The sequence below is a fragment of the Rhinolophus ferrumequinum genome, chromosome 5, assembly GCF_004115265.2.
Source record: "Rhinolophus ferrumequinum isolate MPI-CBG mRhiFer1 chromosome 5, mRhiFer1_v1.p, whole genome shotgun sequence".
Taxonomy (NCBI): Eukaryota; Metazoa; Chordata; class Mammalia; order Chiroptera; family Rhinolophidae; genus Rhinolophus; species Rhinolophus ferrumequinum.
The window spans coordinates 77,597,199-77,613,814 of NC_046288.1; positions in this window are offsets into that span (position 1 = coordinate 77,597,199).

Consider the following 16,616-nt stretch of genomic DNA (forward strand, 5'->3'; position numbering starts at 1 on the left):
AGTTTTAGTGGACATTTGATTTTATTTCTCTTGTATAAACACCCAGGGGAGGAGTTGCTGGGACAATGGGTGAATTTTTAACATTATAAGGGGTGGTAGCATTTTGCATTGACACAAGGAATGTATGAGTGTTTCGTTGTACTGTATCCTCGCCAGCATTTCCTGTTAGCAGTCTGTCTCATTTTAGTCTTCTCATGCAGTGATATCTCATTATAATTTTCATTTTATTTATGTTTCCCAATATCAGTTGAGCATTTTTCCATATATTTATTCGTCATTCCTATATCTTCTTTTAGTGAAGTGTTTGTTCATGACTTTTGTCTTTGCTTTCTTACTATATTTTTCATTATTGAGTTTATATATTCTGAAAGGACTCTTTTATCATATACTGGGGGTGCCAAAAAAAATGTATACAAGTGAACACTTTGGTCAACGCTGCTCAAGCAGTCGTTCGCCGTAATCAGAAGTGTCTGGACGCTGATGGTAACCACTTTGAGCACCTCTTGTAATTGCTGAAGTCAAACGTGACTTGTATTCATCTTTTGTTTTCAGTATATATTTAGTATTCCAATTTTAATACAGTTTTCCTTTCTTAAAAGGTATATACATTTTTTGGCACCCTCTGTATATGTAGAAAATATTTTTCCCTTATCTGTGTCTTGACTGTTTTCTTAATGGTATCTTCTGGTAAATAAAAGATTTTAATTTTGAGGAAGTATAATGTATCTTTTTTCTCTTAGATGTTTCACGATTTCTGTATCCTCTCCAGGAAATCTTCACTTATCAAAAGACTGTGAAGATTTTCTTTTATGTTTTCTTCTAGAAGACATACCTTTCTAGCTTTTACGTTTTTTAGATTAGTTTCGTGTATAGTATGAGGAATTGGTTGATTTTATCTATATCATCAATTCTATATGTGTAGAGTTGTTTATAATATTCCCTTATTATAGTTTTGATATCTGCAAAGTCTATAATACCTCTCATTTCATTCCTAATATTAGACATTTTTGTTTCTCCTTTCTCTCTTTTTTCTTGTTTTTTTTTGGTCAGTCTTGCTAGATTTTGTTGATTTTACTAAACTTTTCAGAGAATCATTACTTTGTTTCATTGATTTTCTTTATTGTATTTCTGTTTTTAATTTCAATGAGTTCTGCTCTTTTTATTATTATTACTTTTCTTCGGCTTGCTTTGGGTTTATTTTGCCCTTCTTTTTCTAGTTTCTTAAGATGGGAACTTAAATTATTTATTTGAAACTTTTTATCTTTGTTAATGTCTACATTTAGTGCTCTAAATTTCCCTCTTATTACTGCTTTAGCTGTGTTTTACAAATTTCAATGTGTTTTATTTTCATTTTCCTTCAGTTTTAGATATTTAAAATTTTTCCATTAAGACTTGAATTGAACCATGGATTGTGTAGAAGTGTGTTGTTTAGTTTCCAAGTATTTGGAGCTTTTCTTATTTTCTTTCTGTTACTGATTTCTAGTTTGATTACATTGTGGTTGAAGGATACACTGTATGATTTCAGTCCTTTTAAGTTTATTGAGGTTTATTTTGTTCCCCAGGATATGGACTTTCTTGGCATATGTTCCCTAAGCACTTGAACAGAATGAGCATTCTGTTATTGTCCTATAAAAGTTGATTCAATCTTATTGTTTGGTAGTGTTGTTGAGTATTGTTAAATATCTGCTGATTTTCTGTCTAGTTCTTCCATCAGTTATTGAGAGATGGTTGTTGAAGTCTCCAACTATAACTGTGGATTTATCTATTTCAAACAGTCCCTTTTGACTTTTTGCATTATAGCTACTCACATAACTTCTCTTATCTGTTTTATTTTTATTTATATTTTAGTACGTGTTTTAGAATAAAATAATATATTAACACAGTAGTATATAAACAGATATAAATTAGGAGTGCATGTTCAAAAATATTTTTTCTGATAAGGATGTATGATCAAAAGTTCAGAGAAACCACCTGAATCTAGAAATAATGTCAAAGACTGTAAATTAAAGAGCCTTGTAAATCATGTTAAAGAATTTGTATTTTATCCTGATGACATAGGGGAGTACTAGAAAACCTGAAATAGGATGCTAAAGTGATGAAATAGATTGTAGTTTTTTAAAAATATATTGTTCTTGCTACAAAGTAGAAAACCGGAGTGAAGGGTATCATTTAGAGGATGGTAAAATTCGGATTCCATCAACTTTTCCTCATCAGTTTATGCTGGTGTAGGCCATATGAATCTTTACATATGACCTATGAAATAGCAAAGCATTTAACTGCTAACTGATTTCCAACATCTTCTTTTCTACCATTATTTTTGCCCCATTTTGGATGTCTTTAATATTCCAATGAACCATGCTTCTCTTAGACTCTGGGTTTCTCAAACTTCTTAACTTTATGATTTCTTTTTCTTTATTCATCTTACAGTCCCACTGTCATAGCTATACTCTAGACCTTTTTACATCCTTGACTTCAAGCATGTGTTTCTAACCATCTCCTGTCCTTCCAATATAATTACTGTATTTTGCTGTGTATAATGTGCACCCACGTTTTTGGCCCAAATTTTCAGGGAAAAAAATCTTCCATTTTAATTTTTTAATTCAAATCTTTGTTTGTTTACCTTTAGGTACTTGGTTTTTGTATTCTAAAGGAATTTTAGCATTTTTTATAACATATTATGGCACAAGAAATTTTATGTAACAAACAATTACAAAACACAAGAACAGATACAAGATCCAAGAAATTTATGTACTGGTAACAAACTTACAATATTTACACATCATAGAAGGCCAAGAACTCTTCACGTTGCACGTTTATCATAAATTCAACAAAACCGATTATCGTATTCCAGGGTATTATTTTGCATAAGGATATCGTTATTGATTTCTAAAATTACACTTTTAACTCATAAGCATAAATAAAAGAATTAAAAACATTTATATAGGTGTGGAATTAATACCACCCATGTGTAATGGTCATCCTTATTTCCCCTCACAAATTTGGGCAAAAAAGTGTGCCACTATACATGGCAATATTACGGTACTTCCATACTCTCAATTTACCAATTATTTGATTTGATCAAGACCCCAAGTCCATTGACCTTATCATTTTCTCACTGTCAATGACACTATCAAAATCAAGTTTTTGAACCCAGGGTGCCAGTGTGAGTTCATCAGGACAAAGCCTTCTGGTGAGGGCCCGTGGAAGGAGTCAAGGTCACCACCTTTGATCACACCTCTTTATTATAGGGAACTGTTAAAATTTATTCTGTGCAAGTCACAGTAATGAATAGTCTGAAGGATAAACACATGAATAAGACAAAGCTTGTAAACTTCAAGAAAGATCCAGCGGTCAAAACAGGTCTGCAAGCAACTCATTTACACACAAAGCAAAATGATATTAATGGCATACTTCACTGGGAGAACCAAGGAAGCAGTAATTCCTTTTCCTCTCAGAAGCTGGGAAAGCTTCATGGAAGAGGTGGCCCTTGAGCTGGAAAAATCTGTGATGACTAAAAAGTCTAAGAGGTACTGCCTGGCATAGAGTAAGTGTACATTAAATGTTGGTTCACAGGTCCTGCACCGTGACTGTTTCTTCCCTACACTCCTGTTACACTTAATGAGTCAGTATCAGAAACATGATATTGCACCCCCATCTTTTTTTGGCTGGCTTACTTTTACCTATTAGTCTATACAGTCCTGAAGTCCCCGTGTTGTATATCCTTGTATCCTTGCTGCTGGCATAACCCCCGGTACACATCAGGTTCTCCAATGATCTTGTTTCTGTAGTTAGGTTGTTTAGAGGTTCATGAGCATCATCTGTAATAAGTCGCTTAGGTACCACTCAATATTTAATACGAGATTGTTTCATACGGTTGCCACATAATAAATGTTGCTGACGAGGCCACTGATGGATTGAGAGAGAAAAATCCACCTTTCTTGAGATTCTGCGGCTGTGTCTGTCTGGGCTAAGGTAATTGCACAGATAATTAAGACTAAAAGAAACTTGCTGTTTTCATTTGCACTGAGCTGCCAGGAGTCTAGGTCTGCAGTGATCAAATTCTCTAGTTGATGATTTAACTCTCTGTCTCCCCAATTTTTGCAGCAAAGCCGGCGCCCTGAGCCATCCCAGGGAGCCAAAAAGAGCTAGAGTTAAAATAATGAACAAGCATCAGCTTTAGGAGGGAGAGAAATAAAAGGATAGAGATGTGATTTTTATCTTTAGAGAAATGATCACCCCACTTACTGCATTTTGGTCAATGATGTGTAGATGCTGATTAAGATAAAGATCGAAAAGCTGAATGAAATTTCAGAGAAAGGTCAAGAACAGACTGTGGGAGACAGGTATTTGGTAAGATACAGAATGACACCCACTCCCACCTTCCTCCTACTGTCCCCATGTATCTTTTAGGATGAAGTCTTTGCTTATTGTCCTTGTTAGAGGAACCCTGTCTACTAGACATTTGAGGAAATTGGAAGAGGGAAGTGACGATGCTGTTGTTTGATAGTCACCCCCAAAGGAAAGGCCCTCTTCAGGTCCACAAAAGTGTGAGGAACAAACATGAGAGATGAAGTGCTGATGAGGGTTCCTGGGATGCAGGCCGGTCCCTGTCGCCACAGGTCGGCACCTATGGATCACTCCGTGAGGGCCTCCTGTGCACCTCTCCAGGGGCCCTGGGCACTTAACTCCACACAACCACAAAACCACACAGCTACTGGCCTATACTTTGCTTTGGTGATCAACGTTTATCAAATATTTTGAGAACATGTATAGTTTAAGCGCATGTGTATATATAAACATTGTTGTACCAAATTTAAAATTGCGATGGATTTTTGTCAAGATTACATGTCAAATAACTGCTGTGAAGAAAAAGTTATACAGGTCTTCCTTCATGCAACAGGTCTTAATTCTTTTAGACATTTAAAGTCAGAATCATTGCAAAAGAGAGAAAAAACAGGAGTTTCACCCATTCCTATTAAATCCTGTGAACCTTGAAAGGGTTATGGTTTTCATCATTTTTTTTCTTTTTAAATTTATTGAGGAATAAGTTTTTTTCACCATTACCTGCATGTAAAGTGTACAATTTGATGTGTTTTGACAGTGGCGTGTGCCCATGAAACCACCGCCACAATCCTGATGCAGAACAAGTCCATCGGAACAAGTCCGTCATCCCCAAGGGATTCCCTAAGTTCCTTTAGAGTTCATCTCTCCCTGCACCCCCAGCCCCAGGCAACCACAGAACTGGTTTTTGTCACAATGGATTCGTTTGCGTTCATGTTAGTGGGCTCATACGTTTGGTGTCTCTCACTCAGCATAATGCCTCTAAGATTCATTCACCCTGGATCAGTGGTACGTTCCTTTGATGCTGAGTAGTGTTCCAAAGCATGGGTCACACCACAGTTAGCTTAACCATTCACCTGTCGGTAGACACTTTTTCTCCCCCCCAGTTTTTGGCTGTTGTGAATGAAACAATGATAAATATTAACATACGAGTTATTGTGTGGATATATGCATTCATAATATATAGGAAAAGAATAGCTGTTATGTCCTTTTGAAAGTTGAGAAAACTATGGCTCAGAGAGATTATGTAACTAGCCCAAGGTCACAAATAAGTGACAGAGCTGGGGTTTGAACTCAACTAGATTTAACTCCAAACTCAAGGTCTTTCCTAGGATTGGACAGTGGATGGTGTTACTGGTTGAAAGTGCAGCCTCCTCAGAAGCCAAGGGAGGATATAAATCCATGTCAGTGGGTTAGCTGTGTTAGCGCTCTCAGTTTAGTTTATTTGTAAAAACACTTGATAAATTTTACCCCGGGCTCAGCACTAGGTCACAAGCTGGTGGCCCTGCCTGGCATGGGGTGTGGCATTATTCTCCAGTGAGGTCAACATACAAAGTACATGTTCCCAGTGTTATGAATGAGCATTCGTAGGCTGAAAAAGCACGTGGAGGAAACCCGAGCTGTTTAGTGCTGCTCAAAAATGTGAGACAAGAAATGGAAAGAATGGAGGCTGGGGATAGATGGGAATTCTGTCAGGAATCACAAACTCACACGTCTCAGAGGGCCAGACAGGTAGCTGAAATGAAGGATGCTGGGGGGAGGGGTGAAGGCTGGGACGCACTCCTCCCTCCCGTGAGCCGCCACTTCTCAGCTCCTGCTGATGAGGGCCATGGCCGCACCGGCCGTCGTAATACTAATATGGTTGCATTCACTGGTCGAGCACTGTTTTATTTATTTTATGTCATTAGTGAGAAAAGACATTTTTACTGTGGAAAAAAACTAATGCATGAAGAGTAACTTCTCTTTTCTGAAGAGCAACTAAAAACGTGCACTTTTCACTTAAAATACTAGAATTATTAGGGCATGATGGGCTGAACAAAATTCACCTCTGAGCTGGATTCTGCAGAGCCTAGTGTGAGACCTTTGTGCTGGCTCATATATGGCCTCAGACACTCAATAAAGGGAGTTAGATGCTACCCTGGAGCAAAGGGGAAAAGTGACGGGGTTTAAGCTGGGGCCACGATGGAAATTCTGGAAGGATCGTTCAACTGTAGAGTGGAGAATGGATTTAAAGGCAAGAAGCTGTGACAACAAGGCAGGGACAGGGGGCCAGTGAGGCACCTAAGACACAAAATATAAGATGGTTCTCACGTCAGGGTCGTTCAAGTGTCAATAGCAGAAGACCTAAACCAGCTCAAAGAAAAGATCCAAAAAGCTACAGCAGGATTGTCAGATCTCAGGACAGGACAAGATGGGACAATTCTCTGACACGGAAACGTTCCTGGCCTCAGATGACATAATGGCTTCAGCCTGGGTTTGGGCTGAATTTATCTGTGTCTGAACATCTGGCTCCTCACTCCCCCTCCCATACACCTGGTGCAGGTGCCTTGAACTCTCTGAGCCTCTGTCTCAACTGAAAGTAAAGGTGAGAATTTGCTCTGTGGTTGGTGAGGGCATCAAAGGAAATAGAATTTGTAATCTGGAAGAAGGGGGGTATTTATAAGAGGGGCGGGAGCCCCTCTTATTAGGAAGCTGCGTCTGGAGGTTCCCAATCCCTGAGAGAACTGGATCCAGTCAGGACACCATAGTCTTAGCCCTGCCCCTTCTTGGCTGTGTCGCTCTGAGTAAATCACTTTACCTCTCTGGGCTATTCTGCAAAATACGGTTATTAGTTTATATTTCTAAGATTCTTTCCAACTCTGAAAGAAAAAGAATACATGTATCTGATTCCATGAAAACAGAGAAAACAGTGAAATAGACAAGACTAAAAGAGTAAAAATGGCAAAGGACGTCCTCGTCTGAGATCATCACAGTGTGAGGCACCTGTAGGGCTTTCCGTGTCTGTCTTAGGTAGTTCCTCATCTGCTCCAGTCTTGACTGTGCTCCATTGTAAGAGACTGAGCATTGTAAGGGGCTGATTCTCGGTGGCTTGGTGGTGTGATTTTCAGAGTCTTGGCCAAGCCCTTCTACCAAAGACGCTGCTGAAGATGCTGCCCTCATCTTTGCTGCCCATTGTTCTGTGGGAAGAAAGGCTTCCTGGGAGGCCCCTCTTAAAATGCAAACATCCAGCTGCAATTTTCCCTGAGGACAGCTCTTGTTTTCCATCTCCACCTTTGGCTCCAAAGGGGCCCCACTTCTCCTTTCCCAGGTCACCGTGCATGGCAGGCGGCAATTTGGCTCCTCTGAGAAGCACTGGCCTGGAGGGGCTTATGATTCAGCAAGAGCCCAGGCTTCTCTCTGCATTTCCAGAAAAGGAGACAGTGATTCAAATCAGATCCCCCAGATTAAGGTTTTATCTTTCTTCTGAGAGTTAAAGCTGAAGCCAAACCTTATGTAACAAAGCAGATATGTTCATACAAAAACAATAGCAGTTGTAAGGATGCTTAGGGAGCGGTGTGGACAAAAGCATTATTAACAGCTGGCATTAGAATTTGTCTTAGGAGAGACTTGATTTAGTTAGGAAAATCCTTTTGTTAACCCCTTGGGGATAAAACCCAAAGGGCATAGATTAGCAGAAGAAAACAAGAGACAGAGTGAAAATACTCTGCATTCAAAAATAGAAGGACAATTTGGGAGTTGATATATAGACAGGAGAAAATTAATATGGTGGAAGTTTGGGGGCCAATTTGGGATACTTGAGGTACATTTTCAACCATTAACAGCAGTGCTAGTCATAGCTCACATTTCCCAAGGAGCTTATTTATAGTGCAGTCTTCTGTCCTGTGGAAGTCAGAGCTCTTTCTCTCTTCACTTGGCTCCTGCTTGAAGACCATGCTTTCTCGTCACCTCTCTGTTCTTCTCACCCCAGCAAAGGCAGTGAGTTTACTCTAGATCTGGTGATGCCCAGTTTGCTGCTTGCTGTTGCGTTCGTTTGTTTGTTCATTCAGGAAAGCTTCCTTTAGTCCCTGCTCTTTGTCTCCGGTTACACCTTTCATATTCCACTTATTGTGTCACCTTGCAGCAGAGAGGTCATCAGACAGAAAGAGTTATTGTAGAGGATGGTGTGTTTTTGCACAGAGCTCTCTCCTGCGGGGCACTGAGGTAACAGAGGTGGTGTTACCACCCTTGGACCTGGGTTCAAATCTCTGTTCCACCCATATCCTGCTGTGTGACCTTGGGCATGCCATTTCACCTCTCAGCCTCTCAGTTTTCCTTTCTGTAAAGTGAGGAGAATTGTAGCGTCTACCTCACAAGGCTGCTGTAAGGACTAGAGCAGTGTCGGGCATGCGGTTAGTTCAGTAGGTGAGTTAGCCCCTATTGCATTTCTTCCTCTCCCACCTCCAGGCAGCAAGACTGAGGTCACAAAATCATGGCCAGTTTTCAGATGTGGTAACTGAGACTTACTGAGGAAAGTGTTTGTCCACATTTAATTTAATTGCAGGTGACAAAAAAGGAGAGTAGAAGGGGATGGAAGTGAAGCGCTCTGGAGCTAGCCAGATGGAGCCAGGACTCACGGCATTCTGACCACTTTTCAGTGCAGTTCACTCTATACGTGTGACTTAAATACTGATTCAAGTTTATATATCTTTGATGTAAAGATCTGAAGTCAGACTTTGTGTAGAACCAAAAGTTCCAGTAGGGATTGTTTTTGGGGGAGGAGTCTCCTCTTTCAGAAAGATATTCTTTGCTAGTAGGTACCCACAGAGACGGAGCCTAGGGAAGTGGTGAAAAAGGACTTAGCGTTAGACAGAGAAAAGGCAGGTGTCGTACAGGAAATCACTTTGCTGCCACGCTGGGCTCAGTCTACTACCAGGCAGGCTATCCCAAAGGTCATGGACCGGGAAAACTCATAGACCAAATTAAGGTCCTCGGGTCCACTTATCTGATCAAGTTAAAAAACTCGGCGAGATGGAATGGAAAAACGATAGTACAAGTTAGCACGTGGGATCGGGTGCAAGTGGGGTAGAAGGGCCGTACCTCCCAGATTCTGGGTTAGTCAAATTTCCTGGGCCCTTCTCTTTCCCCACTCATCCCTTCATCCCTTCACCAGCCTTCCCCACAGACTGTGTGTCTCTGAGGACCCCAACTGAGGTTAAGCGAGGGGCATGGCTCGAGTGACGAGATTCACGGAGGAGGGTGGCAGGTGTGCCCAGTATGCATGGGCAAGGGTGTGGCTTACCCGTATCTGATGAGCAGCTGCAGGTTTCATCTGTATTTCTTGGGCAGAGCACATGTAGAACCTGAATTAGACTTCAATGGATATTACCAATGGGGGCGTGTATGTGTTTGAGAGGATGACTCAGGTTAGGGAGACATGAACTACCAGCCCACGGCTGGCATCATCGTACCTCATGACACAACCGGCTCGTTCTACCACTTTCCATCCAGAAACGTTTTTGGTTCTTGTTCCATTTACTTTATATTCAACGCATGTGTACTCTCTCTGTGCCTAACATGTTCTCATAACCTACATGCTTCTATATATATGTATATATATATATATATATTTTTAATTCGGGAATATTGGAAACAGAGTATTTTTCCAGGACCCATCAGCTCCCTGTCAAGTCGTTGTTTTCAGTCTAGTTGTGGAGGGCGCAGCTCACTGGCCCATGTGGGAATCGAACCGGCAGTCTTGGTGTTATGAGCACTGCGCTCCAACCACTGAGCCAACAGGCTGCCCACCGGCGGCTCAGCTCCAAGCTCAAGACAGTCTATGTGGGAGTCCAACTGGCGACCTTGGTGTTGTGAGCACTGCACTCTAGCCACTAAACAAACCGGATGCCCTATACTTTGTTTTTATTTTCGATAGAAGAACTGCTGTTTTTTAATAAATTAAGAAAGTATTCATTGTACTGAGCAAGTCACTTAGGTTTTCTGAATCACAGAATTGTTGAGAGGAGCCAATGAGATAACAAATATAAAATTGTTCAATGAGGAGAAAAGTCACTAAAACTCTCATAGCCTCAGTTTCACCATCTGTTTTACAGATTGTGTTGAGGATTAAATGAACCCAATGAGTGGCATAAGGAAGGTGATTAGTAAATGCTAACTTCCGTTCCCTCCTGCTCTCCTTTTTTGTCACCTGCAATTAAATTACGGGGTCAAACTTGAACAAAACTTTCCCAGCTTTTAAAAAGAAAAAAAATATTAAATCTGACCCTTAGAAATAAATTAATGTTAATTAAACTCACATATATTTATTGAGCACCTTCTGTGTGTCATTTAATAAGCTAGCAACCTGCCAAGACTCCATTTGATTGCAGGGGAAGGGCATATATCTACATTTATATATCTATATCTATCTATCTATCTATCTATCTATCTATCTATCTATCTATCTATCTATCTATCTATCTCTACCATCTATCATCTGTCTATCTTATCTAGATATTAGTTACGATGCAAACAGTATTAATTCAACAAATATATTTTGAGCATTGTATTAGTTTGCTAGGGTTGCCGTAACAAAGTCCCACACACTGGGCAGCGTAAACAACAGAAATTTACTTTCTTACCATTCTGGAGGCTAGCAGTCTGCGACAAGGTGTCAGCAGGGTTGGTCCTTCTGAGGCCGCTCTCCTCGGCTCACAGATGGCTTTCTTGTCCCTGTGTCCTCATATGCTATTCCCTCCGTACATGTTTGTGTCCTAATCGCCTCTTCTCATAAGGACACTAGTCAGATTGTTTTAGGGCCTGTCCTAATGAGCTTATTTTGCCTTCATTACCTCTTTAAAGACTCTCTCACCAGATACAGTCACCTCTGACATCCTGGGGGTTAGGATTTCAACGTATGAATTCGGGATAGACATGATTCAGCCCATAGAAGCATCTTCTGTGTGCCAGACACTGTCGTGTCTAAGGTGCTAGAGATATAGCAGTGAATGAAAAAAGGTTAATAATAATAATAAATAATAATAAGGGAGAAAGAAGGAGGGTTGCATTTTTGGACATCTTGGCAAGTCTTGCTCCTGAGCCATGTGATAAATAAGCTCCATCCTGCAGCTTTCTTTCTTATTGACCTCTTGAGGGCTACAGTTCCTGTCCTCTCTGCTTCTGATAAACCTCGATCATTGCATTTTCTTCATTGTGTTATAATTATTTTCTATGCACCTGACTCCTCTCCAGACTCTGAGCTTTCCGAGACTAGAAATGCTGTCTTATTCACCGCTGGTCCAGAATCTGGCGCAGTACCTGACATGTAGAAGATGTTCAATAAATGTTTGATGAATAAATGAATTAAAAAAAACTGGAGCGGTGTGCTCTGCAGGCTTTGCAGTCAGGGGCCTGTGGGATCAGGCTATGGGTGAGACAGAGTTTTAATAAGCACTGGAAAATTCAAGAATCTGAGACATCTAAAGGCTGCTCGTCTGACTTCCCTGCCATCAGCTGCAGGGTTTCTGAAAGCAAAGACGGATAAAAAATTTTGTGGGCTGGTTCAAATAAAATCTGAAGAGGGAATGTTTTATTTTAGTTTTTAATTGTGAGACTTTCTGTGAGACTCATGGAAAGATAGCTCTGCTTATCCCCAAATGTAAGCTTGAAAATATGATTTGCCATTTCTTTAATCTGAAATGTGCCAGGCAGGAGGTGTGGAGAGTAGGTAAGATTGGGATATTAGGGGTAACGACAAATCTACAATTATTGAGTTCTTACTTACATACCTGGCATGTCACTCAACTCGTTAAATACGTGATCCCATTTAATCCTCACATCAGCTTATAATTCTGAATGCTTTTATTTCAAATACGAGAAAACTGCTCAGAGAGTGTGCATAACCAGCTTCAGGACACAGAGCATTCAGATTTTGGAGCCAGGTCCTCCTGTTGCCTCTACTTTTATCTTGTCTCCTTAGATATTCTTTCTTTGAAGATGCCTCAGTTGCCTTCCCTTGTCTCTCGTGATCTTTCCTCACTGCAGTTCTGCTCCTGCACGACTGCCCCTGAGCTGTGCATGTGAGATTTTGCATTTAAGCCATGTTCTGGGGCTCATGGATTCTGACACAAAATAAAACTAACAAATCTGGAGACACAGCAGGAGAGCTAAGAGGTAATACACATCGGTATGTTTGTTTTCCCATTTTTACCTTTGCAGGGCCTAGCATTCAGTATTGAAGGAAAAAAACAAGGCAATTAACTCTCAAGAAATCACATCACCAAATTTTGCTCAGTGAAAGGTTAGTGTGTGAATCGTTTTCTGAAGGCATGGTCTCTGTGTTAGTCAGCTTGGGCTGCTATAACAAAATGCCACAGGCTGAGTGGCTTAAACAACCGACATTTTTCACTGTTGCGGAGGCTAAGAGGTTCAAGATCTAGGTGCCAGCCATTTCGGTTCCTGGAGAAGACGCTCTTGCAGAGGCTGCCTTCTTGCTAGGTCCCCACATGATGGAAGCAGAGGGTTCTGGTCTGGCTTCCTCTTCTTAGAAGGGCACTAATCCCATTTCAGAAGCCCCACCCTCATGACTTCATCCAAAAGTAATTACCATCCAAAGAATCCCACCTTCAAATAATACCACAAAGAGGGTCAGGGTTTCAATATGTGAATTCTGGGGAGATGCAAACACTCAGTCTATAACTGAGTGTTGGCTGATTTCAATATTTCTAAGTGGATCTTGGCTTAGCGCAAAGAGAAATCCTTCCTGATCCGTAGAGAACTCATCTAGGTGAGCAGGAGGCCAGTCCTGGCTCCATCTGTGCCTGAAACCAAAAATTATTTTGATGGGTTTGTGATGTGGTAGGATAAATGATAGGAAAAAATACCCATGAATTTGGTAAGGCAATTTCTTTTTTTTTCCCTTTTCTTCCCCCTCCCCCACCCCCCACTCTGGTTTAAGCTGGTGTTTCTCAGTCTAGTTGTGTAGGACACAGCTCCCTGGCCCACGCTGGTATCATGAGCCTTGTGCTCCCCCTGGCTGAGGCAGTGGGTCACCAGTCGTTGGTCGGTGCCAACCTCCGGCAATCTTAGCTGTAGAGGGCGCAGCTCACTGGCCCATGTGGGAATCGAACCTGCGACCTCAGCGTTAGCAGCACGGCACTCAAGCCACCGGGCCAGCCCTGGTAACGCAATTTCATTAAAGATTTTGACTACAAGGTGAATGCTTACCTCTTCTTGAGCAGCCTGTCCTATCTTGATGCCAACTTGGAAACATCCTTCTTCTACCACATTATTTGTATTGCAAGATGAACAAGTGAATATTTGCTAGAAGAGACTCATCTACTCAGGTTAGGGTGCCTAAAGTGATTTCTCTTCTTGATATGTTTCTGGCATCCGAGTGAGTGCAATCACCTGGAATGTTTATGAAGGTTAGAGCACCTATCTATAAAAATATGCCCAACTCCATCATCCTCTATGCGTATCCTATCCATGTGTAAAATTATCAATAAGAGAAAAACATATTTGAGATAAGAACATGGAAAGACAGTTCTGATTTGAAATGCAGGGCTATTTTCTCGGCAGAGATTGACAAAAAGTGGTCCATTTGGCAATGACATTTCACATGTCTTCAAATTTTACTTTGTCCAAAAAGATTCTGCACCTAGTCCCATCCTCCCAAAATTGTACTCCACACTCCTCTAACAAATCCAACGTGACATATGTCACAAGGGACAACCTTAGGGGGGAAATGGAGAGAGGGAGCAGCATGTACGTTTAAACCCTTGTTAGGTTTAAATAGCATCCCATGTTCAGTTAGGTACAGGTCAGTAAGCCCTCAGCCATGTCGCTAGGATCAGATGTGTTTTGGAATTCAGAATTTAAATTTTGGAAAGGGAACTCTATATACGTTAGAGATATTGCGTGATGCCCACAGCAGAAGCTACTAGGAGGCCCTTGGTGTTCCAGTCTTACTATTTCCGCAGGAAGAAATATTAATAATCACCAAGTGGGATAAGGACTGTCAGTATCGGTTAGGTTTTGCAGCCAAATTTTTGAAGAAAGCTTCCAATTTTCAGGGTATTTTGCATTTCAGAATTCCAGAGAAGGGATTATGAAGTTGTAGTGTATAATTAAAAAAAGGTACAGTGTCTGAAATCTCATTTTCAGGCGATCAGCTGTCCTAGAGAAAAATATTCTCTGGAGAAATCCTGGAAGAAAGTCCCTCCAAGACGTTCCATCCCCATCACAACACTCTCCAATTAAACGCATTGGGAATTAGTGCAATTTAGATTCTGTCTCAGGGTCCCACCCCCACTCCCCAGCCTGTGTTTCCTTCCTCAGTTTGAAATAATAGGGATTTTAGATGGAGGAAAGAGTAGGGTTTTTTGTTTTGTTTAGCTTTTTAGTATATTGTTCTGTATTCTTTTTTATAAAAGTCATATAAAATCAGAAAACTCAGAGACAACAGCAACAACAAAAAGGGTTTTAAGCATCTGACCACCCAATGATGTCAACAACTTGCTATATATATCTTTCCAGATTTTCAGTTTTCTAAGTGGTCAATTTTTTTTTAGCAAAATGATTGAATACTGCACACAATTCTTCAATGGAGAACACTTAGGAAAAATAACTTTATAAACCTGGTATATATTTCCAGTAGGCAGAAATTAAGAACAAAAACACCTATAATCCCACTGCTAATATTTTCAGTTGGAGGTTGGCATTTTTTTTACCCTCCATTTTGTTTAGAATTTGTGTTGACTTCTAGTGCTTGAGAATATATATAAAACCGCTGAGAAGCCCACTGCAGAACACAGCACGGAGCTGCTTTCTCCAAAGGATGACACGATCTTTGGCTTCCTCTTTAAAATTTTACATGCAAATTAGAGAGAGGGAGAATATTATAAAATATTAGAGCTGGAAGTCAATGTAGAAATGAGGTTGAATGGTCAACCGTCTCATTTAACAGATGAAAACAGTGGGGCTGTTGGGTCACCCACTGCAGGTCAGCATTGGGTTCCCTGCTTGGGTTCAAATCTCAGCTACTCACCCCATTGAGCAACTCATTTTAGCTTCTCTGAGCATCAGTTTCATGATCTGGAATAGGGTTAATACTCGTGCCTACTTCCTCGGGCATCCTAAGGATGAAATGAGCTAATACACTTGGAGGGCTAAGCATGGTGCATGGCTGCCGGTGAGATCCCACGAGGTTGAGCTCTGCCTCCTGGTGACAGAACTGGAAGTGGGACGCAGGGAGTTCCTGACACCAATTCAGGGAAGATTGGGGCAGCAGCCTGTGAGGGATGGGCTTTGGGGTGCTCAGGTGGCAGGAAAGGGGCGCAGAGAAGTTTGGAGCAATTCAATGATACTTACCCTTCACTGCCTTTAAAACAATCACCATGAGGATGAGCAGCTGGAGGAACAAGTTTGCTTTCATAACTGAAATTTGAACCTCAAGCACAAGGTCATGTTCCTCATGACCTTTTCAACAGAACAATGGCGGGGCGAGGCATGGTCGGGGATGTGGGAGAATGGAGTGAAGATGATTCTGGAAGGGAATCTTGGCAGAGGGTCAGAGAACATCCATGAAACAGGCACTTGCTTTGAGAAAAAAGCCTTTCCACATAAACATGGCTGAATTTTTTATGAAATTAAGATGAAATGTAAGAAGTATAGTCACTGTACCAGGCAGTAACGTATAGATTTCCTCAAGTGCATGAACACCGGAGTTTAATATCAGCTTGCTACTTGAAAGATGTGGAACACACAGTAATATTTGGCTTAATTCTGATTACTGAAGAAATAGACATGGAATATAAACACAGATATGTCTGGATGGAGGAAATAGGAACTGTCCTTTTGTGTCTGGAAACATACATACATGCATGTACATGTACCACATACATGCTTACATGTGCATACACCTGTGCACACAAGCACGTGTGCACACACATACATATGTACACACATGTATACACATGTGCGTGTATGTACTTGCGTGTGCACACTTGCACACAAATATGCACAGATGTGTGCGTACACGCACACACATGCCAGCATCTTCTCCTAGGTTTCCTGGTGAACTGATTAGAGAATTGGTGAGCTCACGATGTTTGATTTGCTAATCATGTGATCCATTTTCTTCGTTGAAAATCCTTCAGTTATAAGATCCATCATCTCGTTTCTATTATTTTTTGAAAGTGAGGCTGCCATAAAAGAGAAACTGTGTTTGTAATAACCAGCCATGTTCTCTAATCATATTTATTATTAGATTTTAGAGAATCTTAAAGGTTTTCTTAATC